This window comes from Balaenoptera borealis (genome assembly GCF_965194805.1).
Source record: "Balaenoptera borealis genome assembly, chromosome: 4".
Taxonomy (NCBI): Eukaryota; Metazoa; Chordata; class Mammalia; order Artiodactyla; family Balaenopteridae; genus Balaenoptera; species Balaenoptera borealis.
Window position 1 is genome coordinate 109721681 of NC_138861.1, and position 17052 is coordinate 109738732.

The 17052-nt window shown below is 43.6% G+C and overlaps 1 long non-coding RNA gene across 1 annotated transcript in view; it reads right to left on the bottom strand.

The window, feature by feature from the left end:
• Positions 1-15368, bottom strand: part of LOC309627530 — a 439048-nt gene extending 423680 nt beyond the window's left edge. The window contains exon 1 of the long non-coding RNA XR_014243794.1: positions 1-15368. This exon is cut by the window's left edge and continues 14692 nt beyond it. This is a non-coding gene — a long non-coding RNA (uncharacterized lncRNA).
• Between the last annotated feature and the right edge of the window lie 1684 nt (positions 15369-17052).

The window sequence follows — 17052 nt, forward strand, 5'->3', positions numbered from 1 at the left end:
CATTTGGGAAACTGGAAGAGCCCTGATTGGCTGTAGTTCAGTGTAGCATTCTACAGTCAGGAGAGATGGGCCACAGTGGTAAGCTGTGCTAAAAGATTTGAATTTCTCCTGCGAGAAATGAAGAGCTACTGAAGCTTCCTTTTATTTTTTCTCCCAGGAAGAGAGAAAACCATGTTTGCAAAAAGCTTTCCAGGACAAAGGAAAATAAAAATCATAAGATATTAAAAACAACAAAAGAGTTTATGCAATCCTGTATCTAATGTGATCTTATCTATGTAAAGACAAATTAAAAAAATGCATGGGAAAAATCCTGGACAAAAATATGCCAAAATGACAGCAGTAGCTGCCTCTGGGTGGTAGGATGAGTGACTTTTCTTTCTGCATCTTTACCATTTCTCATACTGTCTAAACTTTCTACTGTGAGCCCCTATAATTTGGACAATCAGAAAAATACAAAAACCTTGAGGTTGATGAAAGATGAATGTTGTCTTCATGTTTTGTGGGGCCTCAGGGTGGCCTTGTTTTGGGGACCTACCCTGAACAGATTTCCCCATAGGGAAGGGGAGCTGGGGTGCCTCCCCAAGGGCAGAGTGAGTCCAGGCATGCGCCTTTCCTCCCCCTGGGTTCTGGACTACACACAAGCCCCAGCTCCTGCCTAAAGGAAGCAAGGGAGATTTATACCGACCTGGGGACTCTGATGAGAAATGGTCATGGTGAGTGTGGGGAACTGAGGGAGAGGCTGACATGAGAGGTCACACTGTGGGCAGAATCTCAGTCTCCATGAGCATCACGGGATAAAGCATGGACAAAGGGAGAGATGGACCCCAACAGAGATGGGCAGACAAACCTAGAGAGACAGAGTCAGGGACATGGAAGACATAGAGACAAGGCAAGAATACAGAGCGGAACAGACAAAGGAGAGAAACAAGGAGAGGATGAGACAGAAAGATGGAGAGACAAGAAAGACAGCGAGAGACAGAGATTAACAGAGGGAGGAAATACCAGCTGGGAGAGAGAGAGAGAGAGACCAAAAAGAAGCAGAGCGACAGGAGATGCTGGGCAAAAAATAGGAATAGAAACAGAGAGATACAGACACAGAGAGAGATACAGCAACTGAGAGTACACGATGGAAGAATTAAAGACAGAGGTGCAGAGACACAGAGGTGATACAGAGACTCCGAGAGACCCAGGCAGAGATGGTGGCCAGCAAGAGAGGCAGAAGATGGAAGGGCGGTGAGCAGGGAATGTTCCCGGCAGGCACATCAGAGCACTATGTTCATCGTGTCCAAGTGGTGGTGCTTGCTCAGACATACATGGCCTGTCCTGAAACTCATTTCTTTCATAGTTACATTCCCAAAGTGTCAGTAACACTAAAAGAAGTTTTAAAAAGTCATTTGTATAACAATTTATAATTTATGAGTCTCTTCTATAGTTATTTTCACCATCATTTCACTCAGTCGAGTAGCTAACATTATGGTCCTTCAGTTAGATTTTAATGCCCATTTTACTTATGTGGAAACTGAGGCTCAGAGGGGCTAAGTGCCCTGTCCTGGTGGCACAGCTGGCAAACTGCCAGGCAACGATTAAGACCGCCACCCTCTGGACTCCTAGTTCAGACCCTGGTTGCTGTTCCACGCCCTTCAGTCTGTAATCAAGTCTTCATGTGCACTGTGTAGAGGGGAATGTGAAAACAGTGTAATGCATCAGCAGTCATTAAGCACCAACTATGTGCAAAGACATTTGGGTGGTAGTGACACTGTGACAGCAAAGACTTGATTTCCACTATACTCCAGTTGGGAAGACTGAACTAACAGAAACACATGAGAGTCACTCAGCTGTCCCTTGGGACTTCAGGTAGACTTAATTTGAACCCCCAGTGTTTTGGTGGTGAGAATCCAGAGTTGTCCTTGCAGTTTCCACAAATTCTTGCTCTCCTTCCTCATGGCCTCCTCTCTTTCCGCTACTGCGACTCTGTGTACCATCTTGCATTGGCTCTGGGCCACTTGGGAAACAGACTGTGGCCCTTTGGCCATTTTATTTATCCAAAAAAATCTACACCTATGTGTAAATGTTGTGAGTTTAGTAACATTAATAAAGGTTTGGGAGTAAAGGACAAGAGTTCTATTTCCCAGCATCCAGTTTCTCCCCACCTGGCAGGCTTCCCACCGTGGGTTTTGCTGTCTTCCAAATCCTCCACCCCGGACATGTCTACACCCCACTGCGCATGCTCCCACACACAAAATTCAAGGTCCCTTCCTTTGAGGCCCAGCCTCAACTGCCGCCTAGCCTTCCCCAGATCTCCTGAAATTGAGAGGCACGCATTTTTCTACATTCTGTTACACCCAAAACAATCAGAGATACATCAATGATCAGTTGTGAGGTCACTGTGAAGCAGAAGGGAAAGATAAGGGTGGGTGGGAGCTATTAGGGCAGGAGTGCTGGAAGCAAGGGGTCTAGAGATGGGTTTCTGGAAAGTTCCAAAGCTCTGGGAAGGGAGGTGGAATTTGCTCCTCAGGACGTGCAGGTTGCTGGGACAGCAACCAACCCATCCACTTCTCTCTCCGCATCTGCTAGATTCTGACTGGAGGGTAAGGGCCGTAATTCCTCCTTGGCCCTGACCAGGAGACCCTCCTTCCCTAAGCAGTTGGCTAGGGCTGGCGGGACGTGGCAACAAAGCTTTCATTTGTCTTTCTGGAGAGTCTGGGTTCTCTCTTGAACTGTTCGCTTTGTTAGAAGAAAGATCTTGCTCTAACTTTGACGTTCAGGACCAGAAATCAGTCTCCCCTCAGACTCAGACAGAGGGGCAAAGGCATTTGTGTTGCATCTGTTTCCAGCTGCCTTTGAGCATAGCTCATCTTTTTACACAACCGATAGTTTAATGTTTATCAAATGCAACAATGCATGCAGCCCTGAATGGAAACCACAGCGGCATGCTTCCCTGTCTCCTGGGCCTCCTTTCTTGGAGGGTATGATCTCACCCGTGGACTGCTGAAGTCCTTGGGCATGTCTGTCTTCTGTGTGCAGCCCGAGTGAGTGGTTCATTCACATGTGTGAAAAATGTTCCAGAAATATGTCCAGAGGCTTTCCACCGGCTTCTGCTAACACAGGTGTTATGTCTTATGGCCTGGGCCAAATTTCACAAGTTTACATTCTTATTTTTCAGTCATTCGCTTTGATATATGCCTACATATTCACCCACCATAAGTGAATTAAAAAAAAAAAAATACCCCAGACAAGAGAGGGAGAAGGAGAGGAGGACGTGCAGGAAAGGGCCCTGGCATAGAGTCTGAAGCCTCATGGCCCAGGCTCCCTGCCATGCCCCATCCCCTCCCCACCTGGCCCCATCCACATAGCAGTGGGCAGCTCTGTTTCAAAGAATCTTCAACCTCCATTTCCACATCTGTAAAACGTGAATAATAATCATCCCTCTTACTGACCTTACAGGCTTGTCAGGAGGATCAGACCTGCTGATGGACCTGCAAGTGCTTTGAAGACTGTAATATATGAGACAGACAATTGCTATTTACTGAACATTGGACTTCGTGCCAGGCATGGGGAAAGAATTTACAGAGATTATTTAGTTGAATCTCCACAACCACTATATGAGGCAAATACCATTAGTTCTATTTTATAGGCAAGGAAATGGAGACTTCATAGGATTTAGTAAATTACCCAAGATCACACATCTTGTTAAAAAAAATTTAAGCCTTCTAATCCCTTTGCACAAGCAGTTTTTAATCTTTCTTCCTCCTCTTCTTGTGGTTTTTCTTCTCCTTCTCCTCCTGCCCTGTCCCTCTTCTTGTAAACTATATAAGAAATTGTGACAGTCATTAGGGCTGTTCACCAAATCCTTCTCCACATGGTAAATTTGTGCTTCTCTGCCCTTTTTGAAATCAGCAATGGCCATGTGACTGGCTTTGACTAATGAACAGAAGTAACACGTGTCCCTTCTGGGCAAAAACTAAAAAATCTGTGCACTATTACCCACACTTGCCTCCTCACTTCTGGAAACATGTATCTAGTTGAAGTGTTCATCATTCTGGACTGCTGAGTGACTAGGATATCAGAGCCCTCCCCCAACCTGTCCTGCCATATGTACCCGCACTGGAGATGTGCAAGGGTAAAATATTTGTGTTTGTGTGTTTAAAACCTCTGTGATTTGGAGGTTGTTTGTTACTGCAGCGTAACTGAGCCCATCCTGACTGATAAGGGGAACAAACCTGATGGCAAAAGCATTAACAGGGAAAAGAGCAGATTGTAACAGGAATAGCACTGACTGGAGTGGGAGTGTCCAAATTTGGGTTCTGCTGTCAACTTACATGGTAAACTTGGGTATCTCAATTTATTATATTGGAATACAAGGGTGGTAGAGGCATACATCTCAGTCATGTTCAGGAGACAGAGCTTGTGGACATCATGGTACTTCTAGCAGGAGCCAGAAAATACTGATGTGTTACATAAAAAAATAACTTTTTATTGTGCTCTGTTAAGTCTCATACCATCTACAATGAGATAAATACAAGAAGCAAGCGTACTAAATAGTTGGGAAAACAATTTTTTAGAAAAACTTAAATGATTTTCTATATATTTATTTAATTTTCCTTCACCAAGTCATACTACCTACACAATAGGAAGATTTTATGATTTCTGGATTTATTTTTTTTACCGAAAAAATCCCCCAAAAACCTTGTCCAGCCCCAAGACACCAGTACTCTGTGGGTGCATGGTTCAAGAATAGCTAGACTAAATTAATGGTTTCCTATTTCTCTTCTGTTATAATGCCCTCAAATTCTGAGTCTGTGAACCTGAGATCTTTCCTAATGTCCTTTTGGAGCTTCCTGTTCACCAGAAATGTCATTTGTGGCTGATAAGGTGACAGATGGCTAAGATAACTAACTCTGGAGGCTTGAAAAACATTATAAATAAACAGGTTAAGAAAAAGAGAAGGAACCTCAGTGTGCTTTTAGGCATATTGAATGAGGAGGTCTCTACAGAGTGAGCTGGAGAGTGGACACCGCTGGGTCTAGGTCTCCTCGATGTTTCTGATTGACCCACTCTGTCCGTTACCATGGCTGCTGTCAACTCTTGTCTATACTGTCTCAATAATCTTCCAAAGAGCTTCCCTGATGCCCAGGCGTGGTACCAGGGGGAGGAGAGAGAGGCACCTAGGACTTAACATTTAAGGAGGCACTCACTCTTAGGAACTGACTCCAAGCTTGCATGGCCATGAGAGTGAGTGCCTCCTTAAATGTTTTGCACTAGGTGCTTTCCTAGCCTCCTCCTCATCCTGGCCCCACTGCTGCCAGACTTGCCTCCTCCCATCACTCTCTGCACCATAGCCAGAACAGTGATTCCAAAATATGAATCTGATTGTTACTTTTTTGCTTAAAATTTTAAATGCTGGCTCACTACCTTCTGGATGAAGTTACACTTTCCTGTTCATTCGTCATGTGGTTGAGTTTTTGATTGATTGATTGTTGATTGCTTCAACGTGCATAGAGCCAGGCACTGTGCTAGGTGCTATGATTAGAATGATAAGCAAGACGGCCAGTGTTCCTGTCCTCCTGCTGCTGACATTTGGATGAGAAAGAGAGATAAGACACTGTGAACCAGTAGAAATAGAAAGAAATGATAAACTCTGAGTGCTTAAAAGAAACAAACAAGGGCTGAGATGTCAAATGGGCAAGGGCAAGGGCCGCATTAGATGTTCACTCCATGGACTGGATAATGAAGGTCTCCTTGAAGAGGTTACAATTGGAGAGACAGGAATGTTGAGCTGCGACGGTGGCAAATGAATTCCAGGTGGAAGGAAGAGCGCGTGTAAAGACCCTGGGGGCAGGAGTGGGCTTGGAATGTTCAAATAGAATGGAAACCAGTACACTGTGTGTACTGGGAAAGGTGGGAGATGGGAGCATGGGCCAGATCGCACAGTGGGAGGACCTCAAATTTTGCTCAGAGTGTAACAAAAAGACATTGATGTTATGCAGAGGAGTGATATGGCTAATATTTTACATTGTTATTTTGTCTGCTGTGTACAGATTGGACAGAGAAGACCAGTGTGGAAGCCAATGCAGCATTAGAGGCAAGAGATGCTGGTCATCTGGACCTGGGTGTAGACACTGGAGACCGAAGAGAACAAATACAATTAGTATTTTGGTGAACGATGGATGGAAGCTGTTGATTATTTGGATGTGAGGGTGTCTGTGTGTATGAGTGGGGAGTGATCGGTGAGGGGATGGGAAGGATCAGGGACTTCTTTGCGTAGGTGAGAAGATGTGGATGCTGCAGATTGAGGGAAGGAGAATTGAGGCAAGGGAGGGGAGGAACAGATGCATGTTTGGGACAATAAATCTGTAAAGACTCTTGTAGGTATTGTATGTCTAAGTACCTGTTAGACATCTGAGTGAAGATGTCAGACAGGCAGCTGGAGTGTGGGAAGAGGCAAGGGCTGGAAGTATGAACTTGGGGGTCAACAGCTCATAGACGGATGGCATTTAGAGTCATAGGAACAATTTCCACTTCTGGCCAAGATGGAGTAACAGGAACCAAGTTTACCCTCACATTCGATAGAACAAAAAATACTGGATGGAATATTAGAAATGAATTTTCATACATAGAACATTTGGCAGTGCAGGGAAGCGGTCTAAGAGTGGGCAAACATATGAAGTGGGCTAAGATTTCCCAAGTTACTGCCTGGAGAGTTTCCAGGATGCAGCACAGGGATGGGGGAGCCAGGCAGAGTCTGGCGGTCTCCCTGAGTCAAGATGACAGAGCTGGGAGACCTGGGAGGTCAAGGTGGGCAGAGTTTGTGTTGCAGAAGGGAGAGCTGCACAGAGGGTGCTGCTGATGTGCAGTGGACCCAGCTGGCCTCGTGACAGTCTGATATCTGCTACAGCCCTGGCCAATCATCACAGCTTTCTCAGCTTCCTTTCATGGGAGGAAGATTCTCTCTCGGTTCCAGCTTTCGCGCAGTGAGCCTAACACTGGCCCCCATCACGTGACACAGGCCTCTTGCCATCTGAGTTGTGAACCTCTGGCTGCCCCTACTGGCTCTTGGCCCAGAGCCTGCAGGTCTTGCTTCCCTTCCCACTTCTGGCTGTGTTTCTCTTCCCTGTGTGGCCTGCAGGGTTATAGACCTTGTTTTGAAATAGGATTATGCTTTTAACATTGCAGCTCTATTTACAATAGCCAGGCCATGGAAGCAACCTAAGTGTCCATCATCGGATGAATGGATAAAGAAGATGTGGCACATATATACAATGGAATATTACTCAGCCATAAAAAGAAACGAAATTGAGTTATTTGTAGTGAAGTGGATGGAGTTAGAGTCTGTCATACAGAGTGAAGTAAGGCAGAAAGAGAAAAACAAATACAGTATGCTAACACATATATATGGAATCTAAGGAAAAAAAAAAAGGTCATGAAGAACCTAGTGGCAAATGGGAATAAAGACACAGACCCACTAGAGAATGGACTTGAGGATATGGGGAGGGGGAAGGGTAAGCTGTGACAAAGTGAGAGAGTGGCATGGACATATATACACTACCAAACGTAAAATAGATAGCTAGTGGGAAGCAACCGCATAGCACAGGGAGATCAGGTCTGTGTTTTGTGACCACCTAGAGGGGTGGGATAGGGAGGGTGGGAGGGAGGGAGATGCAAGAGGGAAGAGATATGGGAACATATGTATATGTATAACTGATTCACTTTGTTGCAAAGCAGAAACTAACACACCATTGTAAAGCAATTATACTCCAATAAAGATGTTAAAAAAAAACGCAAATATGTTTGAAACATATGGAAAATAGAAAGTCTCAACAAAAAAATAAAAGGTAAAAAAAGAATCAAATAAAAATTTTACATTTTTAATTAAAAAAATCTTTTATATTATATCCCATTGCTATTTTTATTTGTTGTATTTTACTTTGACTGGAAAGTAATGGAACAATCCCAGTCTTTTTCTTCCTGGATATCAGCACATGATCTGCTTTCTTGACATGTGATCTTCCTGTGGCTTTCATGACACCCCTTCTCCTACCTCCCAGGCTCATCCCACTCTCTTTGCGCAGTGCTCCAGGGATCCACCCTTGGCAACAGTCTCTCATTCAGTTCCGTTGTCACAGGTGCCTTGTCATTGCCACAGACTCCAGCCCAGGCCCCCCACTTGCATGCCCATTTGGTGCTCCCAACTCAACACATTCAAGATCAAACCCTATAACTTTCACCCAAACCTGCTCCTCCACCTGTATTACCTAGTGTGCTAAATGGCACTCCATAAAACCAGATATTTAAACCAGAAACCTGAGTGCTATCACAGATTCCTCTGGGTTTTTTTTTTTAACTGGCACATCTAATAAATCGCTGTTTCATAAGTCTTACACCTGTAACCTACATATATCTTGATCTATTGGCTCTTGCCTTGAAGTTAACCTTGGATTGGATTCATAGGAAAAAAAATTCAGCAGTTTGGCAACCAAAAATGAAAATTTAAAATAATTCTAATCTTTACTGAATTCTGTACAAAACTAAAACTAAAGAGAGGTCCCATTCATATTACACAGCAAACACTGAAATCTGCTTTCTGCATTTTTGTCTCTTTCTTTCTCTCTGAGCTATAGCTTGCCCTATCATCTATCTATCTATTTATCTATTATCTATCTATCTATCTATCTATCTATCTATCTATCTATCTATCTATCTATCATCTATCTATCTATCATCTATCTATCATCTATCATCTATCCCTGAGCAACTCCTTTCTTGTTTTTTTTCTAAAAAGCTCTAAAACTCTTCAAACCCTGCTACTATTTCCAAACCCAAGAATCTTTCTTTCCTCCCTTCTCTTTTTTTGTTTCATGATCTACTCTGGATATTTTCTGATATAAATAAATCCCATAATTGTCAGTACCTCTCAGATTTTTCTCCTAATTCATACCTCTTTCAGCACCACAAAAGACTAAGAGTTGGGTAGACTCACAGACATATCCTTGGAAAGAAGAGAGAGTATTGAAGAGGGAGAATAAATTTATTTCAAATTTAATACTTTTCTTCTCTTATTGCCAAAACCAATTAAGTTTCTTTCACATCCATTCCCTTCTCTCCATTTCTGCTGTAACAAGTATATCCCAGTGTCAAAAACTGTGAGGGGCCTGACATTTTTCCCTAATTGTAAGTGAACAATTAAGCCCACCATGGTTCCATTGATGCTGGTAGAAGACATAAGTCTCATTGGTCAGAGACAAAGGACAATGTATTGCTCATAGGAATAGCAGTAGCCAGAGTATGAGAAATATTGTGCCCTTTCCCTGAACCCCAGTTCCCTCAGGATAACGTAGTGAGAGCCAAAAGACTCCTGCACACACAGTGATATATGGCAGGAGAGGAACCCTGAGCTGGGGGAACCCACATCCTTTATAATGGGCAGTAAGCACACCTGCTCTTAGCTCTGGGAAGAGTGGGGAGACACTATCTGTTATTCATCTGGTTGTAAGCAAACCTTCCCTTTGTTCTGGAGGGAGACACTATCACTTCCAAGGCTGTTGGACATGCAAAAGTCCTTGAAAAGCTGGTCCAGAACAGAGAGCAGTCAGTGCCTCACTCCTAAGACATGCAGAAACATTAGAGATTTATGGAAAATTGTCTCCTCTCACCTGCTCTGGACAATCATCATTTGTTGTTGGAATATGACAATATCTGCCCAACTGACCAAGCTGTACCTGGCCTTGCTCTCTTACAACCCATTCTTCCTCTGCTGCAAGAGTAATCTTTCAAAATGCAAATAAGGTCATGCAACTACCATTGCTTACAATTCTTCAATGTCTACTTAGTTCCTAAAGGATAATTTCCTTAGTGTGCCACATAAAATATTTTTTGATTTGGCTTTTGCCTGGCTTTTCAGCCATTTCTTCCATTCTATGCTGAAAATTTGACATTTAAAAAATAAATAAAAGCTTGCATTTAATAATAACTTTTGGACCTACCTCTACATGGAAAGCAATTTACAGGTTAATGGGCTTGAGGCGACCTTTATAACCTACTTTATAAACTTGTTAACTATTCTTGATGAATTGCATCTCAAATTCTGTTTGTACTGCTGCTTCTGTGTGAATGTGTGTGTGTGTGTGTGTGTGTGTGTGTGTATGTGTGTTAATGACAGACAAAGGAAATTTAAACAGAGAGAATTCTTCTGTAAGCCCAACAAATGGAAGTACATGTTCTATTTATTTATTATTTTTTTCTGCAAGGATCTAGGCCTTGCAAAGATCAACTGCACTTGAACTTGTCTCCTGTCTCGTTCTCGCAATGACTTCTGGCTCTGATTTGCAAGTGGGGTTTAAAATCCCCTTGCTCAAGTTCACACAACCGTCCCTTCAGGGGTTTTGCATTTTCTCGCAGTCTAAGCTCTTTTAGACAAATGTCAGTTTTTTGTCATTAGCCTTGTGAGAATTTCTAGAAATAAATAAACAGTTTGGAGAAGGAAACCCACTCTGGGAGTGGAGAATGTGAGTCAGTGCCATGTTGGGAGGAGGGGTGGAGACAATGAACTTTTGGCTTATGTCTTGGGGCTCTTTTTTTACTGAGACTTAAAGGTGGGAGTGACCTTGGAGTTCTGCTTTCTGACATCTACTCCTGGAATGGAAGTCCATGCCAGGAAAGAGATGATAAAGCAGAGTGCTTATGATATATTGAAATATATAGATGATTTTTATAATGACTCGAAGTTTATTGAATTTTTGAGGGATAGTGGCATTTCATAACTGTTGCCTTAAGAGAAACCCAGGCCTCATCCAATCTGGATGTAACCTAAGCTGCCTTCTTATGTCCCTTACAACCCATTGGAGATTTATTATTCCTGCTACTTGCTGACTGAGTGACCTTGGATGAGTCACTGCTTGTGCCTCGGCTTTCTATCCATAAAATGTGAATCATAAAACAATGGGATATTGTGAATATTCAAATAAAGCACACAATGTTATATGGAAGGGTATTTTAAGCTATCAAATGCTATAAAAACCTAGGAATCTGTATTATTTGGCTCCTGAAGGCCTACTATTCCCTCCGATGCTGCTTTGCTTTGACCTCAGCCTCCAGCAGATTTATATACACACAGCAAAAGTCATGAACATTTATAAGAAAGTTTTATTTTTCATCAACTGAGGTTGCAAATGGAAATATTTAAAAATACAATTAAAATAAAAGTGTTGCTATTTTTCAAAACTAAACTAGGCAAGCAATTAAAAAAAAAAAAAGAAAGAAAACTATGAGTAGTATTAATTCCAGTCCTTGTCCTGGAATGATGTGAACTTGGGCCCGTCATCGCCCAGACTTGCCTCTTCACCTGGCCTTTGCTGGTCTGTGACATCCTCAGGGAGAACATAGACTTGTCATTCCCCAAGTTCAGCACACCCTGTGAGCAGGTAAGTGGGCAGTAGACGTTTGTTTAAAAAAATCAGTGGTCCTTGTTTTCTTCATCTTTAAAGAATGAGATTGAGGCTGTATCAGGATTCTTCTAAATCAGGCTGGTGACTCATTGGTGGGTTTTGGAAGAAATTTTGTGGGCCACAACTAGCATTTTAAAATGCAACAGAAGGGAAGAGAGTAAACAGACGGCACACAGTAAGGTAGATATTGCTTTGTGAAACCTTTGTTTCAGTTGTGGGCATGTATGTGGGGGTGTGTGTATGTGCTAGGTCTAGATGTCAAATATGTATGTTTCTTATTGTTTATTGTTGCTGAAAATGTGTGAAAAACACTTCACAAGTCAGTCCTCTCATCTCTAATGTCACGTGACTGCTACTACCACCACCATCACCCCTTACATTTGATTAATACTTCACATTTTACAAAGAATGCTTGTACCCACTCACCTTCATTTGGTCCTCATCAGAACCTGGGGTGCGAGAGGGACATGTTATTATATTACCCTTTACATTTTTCTTGTAGAGAAGAGGCTTGTATCCTCAACTCTTCCTTCTAGAAGGGGCTGTCTTTGTCTGGAGAAACCTTTAAATGAAGCCTGGGAAAGATGTCTGGACCAGAGATGCTCTCAGGAAGAAAGGAGAAGAAGATCTCCGTCTCCTATTGGAGGAAGGTGTTGAAGAGGGGGCTTGAGTGTGGGGAGAGGCTGGTGGGGTTGCATGGGGGAAGGGAAACCGTGAGAGAGAGAACCCTTGATGGAACATTGGAGAACATGGGCTCCTTAGTAGACTGCTGCTGTGCATTGCATGAACTGACCTTTTCCCCATGACCCCACCCATCTTCAGATACCATCACTAAAAAATCATGAACTTCTTGCGGTGACTGGATTTCTTATAAAATCTGGCACAGAGCTGATTTCTGCATGGAGATGTAGCCAAAGCTGAAGAAGAAACAGCATATGTGGATGAAGAGACAGCAAACATCCAGGTTATAAACAAAGAGACTGAGGGTCAGAGAAGCCAAGTGATTGACTGGAGGTTCTCAGTCAGCTTGGAGCTAGATGAGATGAAGGACAAGACTACCCTATCCTGCTCCTTTGAAAAAAAATTTTAAACTGATATGGCTCTATGTGTTTTGGCCATAACCCGGTGTTATCTTGAGGCTCAAATGCAGTATTGGCTGTGAAGGGGTGGTCCACACATGAGTGAGTAGAAAACGGTCACCAAGGAAGCCACAGGCTCCCTCAGATAGAGAAGAGCATGCCTTTTTTTTTTTTGGTTTTGTTTTTGGAATACAGGAAATAACACAGAGTTGCTGACATACCCAGAATGGGGCAGAATTTCTTGCTAGTGCTGATAGTCAGGTGACCTGTATTAGCTTCCCACCGCTACACCGCAGAGATGAGCAGACAGAAGTCACTCTCAGTTACAGACGTCTGCAGCAGGTACCTTTGCAGGGTGTCTAGAGGAAGGTAACAGGTGTCCCCAGGTTTCAACACGGCTATCAGGAAAGCAACAGTGAGGACCATAAAAACTCAGCTCCAAAAAACAAAGCAACTGCAGACAAAGAGACTGAGAATTCTTATCAATTAGACAATTCAGTCCCAGAGTGAAGAAATGTCTGTTCCAATGCGGGCTGGGTTAAACTCAGATTCTCGTGGGACGATGGGAGGACTGGAGACTCATGTGGTATCAGGACGGCACATACGGTACAGCTACTGAACAGGATCCAGTCAGAGAGCAGGGCTCCTGTCAACCCTCCTCTGTCCTGAGGTGATTCTCACCTTGGGGAAGTGGGGGAAAACATCAAGATTTTGTTAAATAACTTCTGCTCCTCTGGCAGATTTCAATGAACTTTCCCTCGTGACATCCCCTGACTACCCCCTTTTCATCTTATCTCAACCAGCTGCGAATTACTACAGGCCAAAGAGAGATTACTGATGGGCATGCATTTTGTTTGTCTGAGAAAGTTCGAGAACTCACAGACAAGGTTTGTAGTGTGTGCATCGGTGTACATCACGTATGTAGGGATCTGCATATAGTTCTTTTTCTTGTGGTTTGGATTTAGTTATTCTCAATGTATTCTTGAACTATATTGGGTATAAAGATCTTAACCAAATATTGGAATTCAATTTCTTGCCTGCAGAGTGGACCAACCAGGTGAGCAGCTTCTGCCCCCTGCCTGAATCCCACCTGAGCCAGGCTAACTCTTGCTGAGGTGCTCTACATATTACAAAAGCGCCTTTGTAAACCACAAAATGCTCTTCAAATGTAAGTGGAAATGATTTCTGCCCTGCCCCAACAAGCTTCTACACTCAATAAGTCACGGCATTCACAGTGGTCTCTTTATGAAATTCCCCACTCCCCATTTATGAATAAGTAACTTGATACAGCTTTTTGGTGACTTCTCTGTCTGTCGGGAAATAGCTCAGGGGGGATTGACAAAACCTCCTCTCTCCCCAAGAATATTCACCAACCTATGAGGACTGGGGTAGAGTCTTCCCATCTTTTACTTCTGAACCTCATACCAACCCTGTGGGAAAAGTAGGATAATGCCCATTTTATGGGTGAAGAAACTGATGCTCAACATACCCACCTGTCCGGGGGCTTTAAGCTGAGGTCACCTGACTCCCCGAATGCCTTCTAACCAATAGACTACCAGCAAGGTCAGGGAGGAGGTCTGTCTTGCTCACTGCTGTAATTCCAGAACTTACTATGTAGAGAAATGCTCAGGAATATCCACTGAATGAATGAATGAGTGAACGAATGAATCATTGCTTGGAGATCAGCTGCAATGTTCAAGTCACCTGGGGTGTAGCCTAGAATCTGGATTGGAGTGACGCTCCGTGGATGTTCATGGTGAGGATGAGTGCATGAATGACGAGCGCGTTCCTCTGGGAGGGTCAGATGTGTGGGCTAGAGGTTAGGTGCTCACTTACCTGGGCTCACCTCTAGGTTCTGGGACAAGAACGTCTCTCTGGGTCCGTGTAGATACTCCTTGACGGTTCTGGTGGAAGCCCCGCCCCTGGGGCCTGGCCCCTCCCTGCTCTCCGCGCATGCAGCGGGCCTGCAGGAACACACACCGGTTGGAAGCGTCCTTCCTCTACCGGAAGCAGACCTGTAATATGGATTGAGTGTCCCAGGAGGACATCATCCCCATGCCCTTGGCCTTGGGGCCATATATGGGCATCTCCTACCCACACGCCAACAATAGAAAGTCCACTCTGCCGTTCCTTTCTGGGAGGCAGCATCTCAGCACTCTACTCCCTTCGTCCTGGGTCTTGTTTATTGCTGGTCTGCTTCAGAGCATTCACAAATACGAGGGAGGCCTCGTCACTCTGCTCTGGGCCTTCGGAGGACTGTTGATCCTTGAACCCCTGTCCCAGTGAACCGGCTGCTCTGTGCATGTGACACATCGTCCTGCTCGCATGTGCACTGGTGGAATGTTCTCCTTGCCGTGGTTTTGCCACTTCCAGGCTCAGGCTGGAGGAGTAAAAAGGAGATACACTCTTCTTTTGTCCTGTCTGCTTTTCCTGTCTCTGCCACAAGCACATTTTGTTCAGACAAGAACAGCCACCATGTTCAGATCCACCCTCACTGCCCAGGACCTGGCCTTGACTCTCCCACTTTCTGGCCAGTTGATGACTCAGTTTCCTTGATGGTAAAAGGAGGACCCCAAGGACCGTCTTGCCACCTGGGCTAGATGTCACTTTTGGCTTGAATGAGTCTTGCTTCCAGGACATGTTCTAAATGTGGCTTGTTTGTTGGAATAAGCTTTTTTTGTCATTTCTCATTTTCTCCTTAGAGCATGTCAATGAAAAGAAAACGAATAAAAAACAGAAAGCAAAATAACTGATGCTAACTGAAGATCAGTGTGTACAATAATCACCCACTGCCTAAATCCAAACCCCAATTAGGACCTTTGCTTAGTCTTTGTGTCTTTTTGAGGGCGGGTGGGCGGGAGGCAGTTACCATCGCTCCACCTACCTTGTGCTGGACGTCTTAGTTCCTTTGTGCACGAGCTCTTATTTCACCCTCAGAACATTGCCGTGGGCAGCACAATGATCCTGTAATGCAGCTTCAAAAACTGAGGCTCCACCAAGTCAATCAGCTGCCAAGTTCAAGCTTTTATTACATGTGGGACTGGAGACGCACCCACATCTCTCTAACTTCAAAGGTGCAGCTTTTATCTCTGCCTCATCCTTCTTTTTAGAAAGAAATGGTCAATAGAAAACTCTCAGGTGGCCCATCATCGCAAATGTCATAGTCTTTGTGCCCAAGAGATCTTGGATACAAAACGCCCATACAAGGCTGTGAAACAGGATTAAGTTATAGGATTTATCAGGTTGCCCCAAGGTGAAGGTTTCAATATGTTTTCAAAGGACAAGATGCTAAGAGTGTGTGCCTGTGTGTGAATTCATGAGTTAGAGGAGTTAACGGTTCCTGAGCATTTATTGTGTGTCTGTTTTAAGTATCTCAAATAATCTTCCCAGTTAGATATTCTTCTTTTATGGTGCTGTGATTTATTCCTACTTTTATCAGGAAAATTTTCAAATAGATAGAAAACTAGAAAAAATATGATACATACCGATATTTCCCTCATCTAGATTAGCAGTCATTGTCAATTTTCTACTTTTCCTTTCTTTTTTCTCTGCTTAATTATTTTAAGGTATAGACATCATGGCATTTCACCCCTAAGTGTTCCAGTGTGCACCTCTATGACATAAGGAATTTTCCAGTATAATTATAATACCATTGTGACCCATAAGAGAAAGTTTCCTATGTTAAGATAGGAACCATATTCAGAATTTATCAAGCTCCAGACAAGCAGACTATCCTTGGGGCCCTGGAGGATGACCTATTTTTTTCTCACCATGCTAAGTGCTGAGTTAAAGAGCTTAAATTTTGGAGGGTAAATTCCCCATCTAGCTGCCAAGGTAAGAAGGGCTAGAGATGATATTTGGAGAGACTAAGAGCTGACTGCAGCCTCCAGGTAGCACCTGTATTTGGGGCTTTACATTTTTCATCTCCTTTCATATACCCCTTTCAAAGTGCTGAGAATATGTTGGCCCCCTGGACCCAGTGGAATCCAGGGCCAGTGGCTGGATATGGTCTACTTCAAACTTGAAATTCTTCTTAAGAATCCCATTTATCTTTTTAAAAATATGAATTCTGCTTTATCATCTCTCCTAGTGTGTCTTACTATGTAGTCATGAATGTATTTGTTCAATCATGCAACAACTCTCTTTTGAGAATAAGCTATGCCCAAGCACTGGATACAGGTTAATGAACAAGTCAGACCTAAGAGGTGGGCTATTTTTATCCTCACATTCCCCACTCCACTTTCCTAGTGAAGTTAGCTCTCCATAGGAGGTGCCATGTTGATCCCAGGGCTTCTTGTGTCTCCTTTTCTCTTTGGCACACTTGCACTTGAGTTTGAGGAGAGGAAATGGTAAGGTTGCAGGTCCCAGGAAGCAGGAGATGTCCAAGGGTGTTGACTGATGTGGTCATCTGGTGAGGCACAGCATTTGTGAGTTAGCTGCAGTCTGGTTTGCAAAGAATTTGATTCACTAGACTTTCATTGCACATCTACTGTGTGCTGGACTTTATGGGGCTTACAAAGATGAGTAAAACA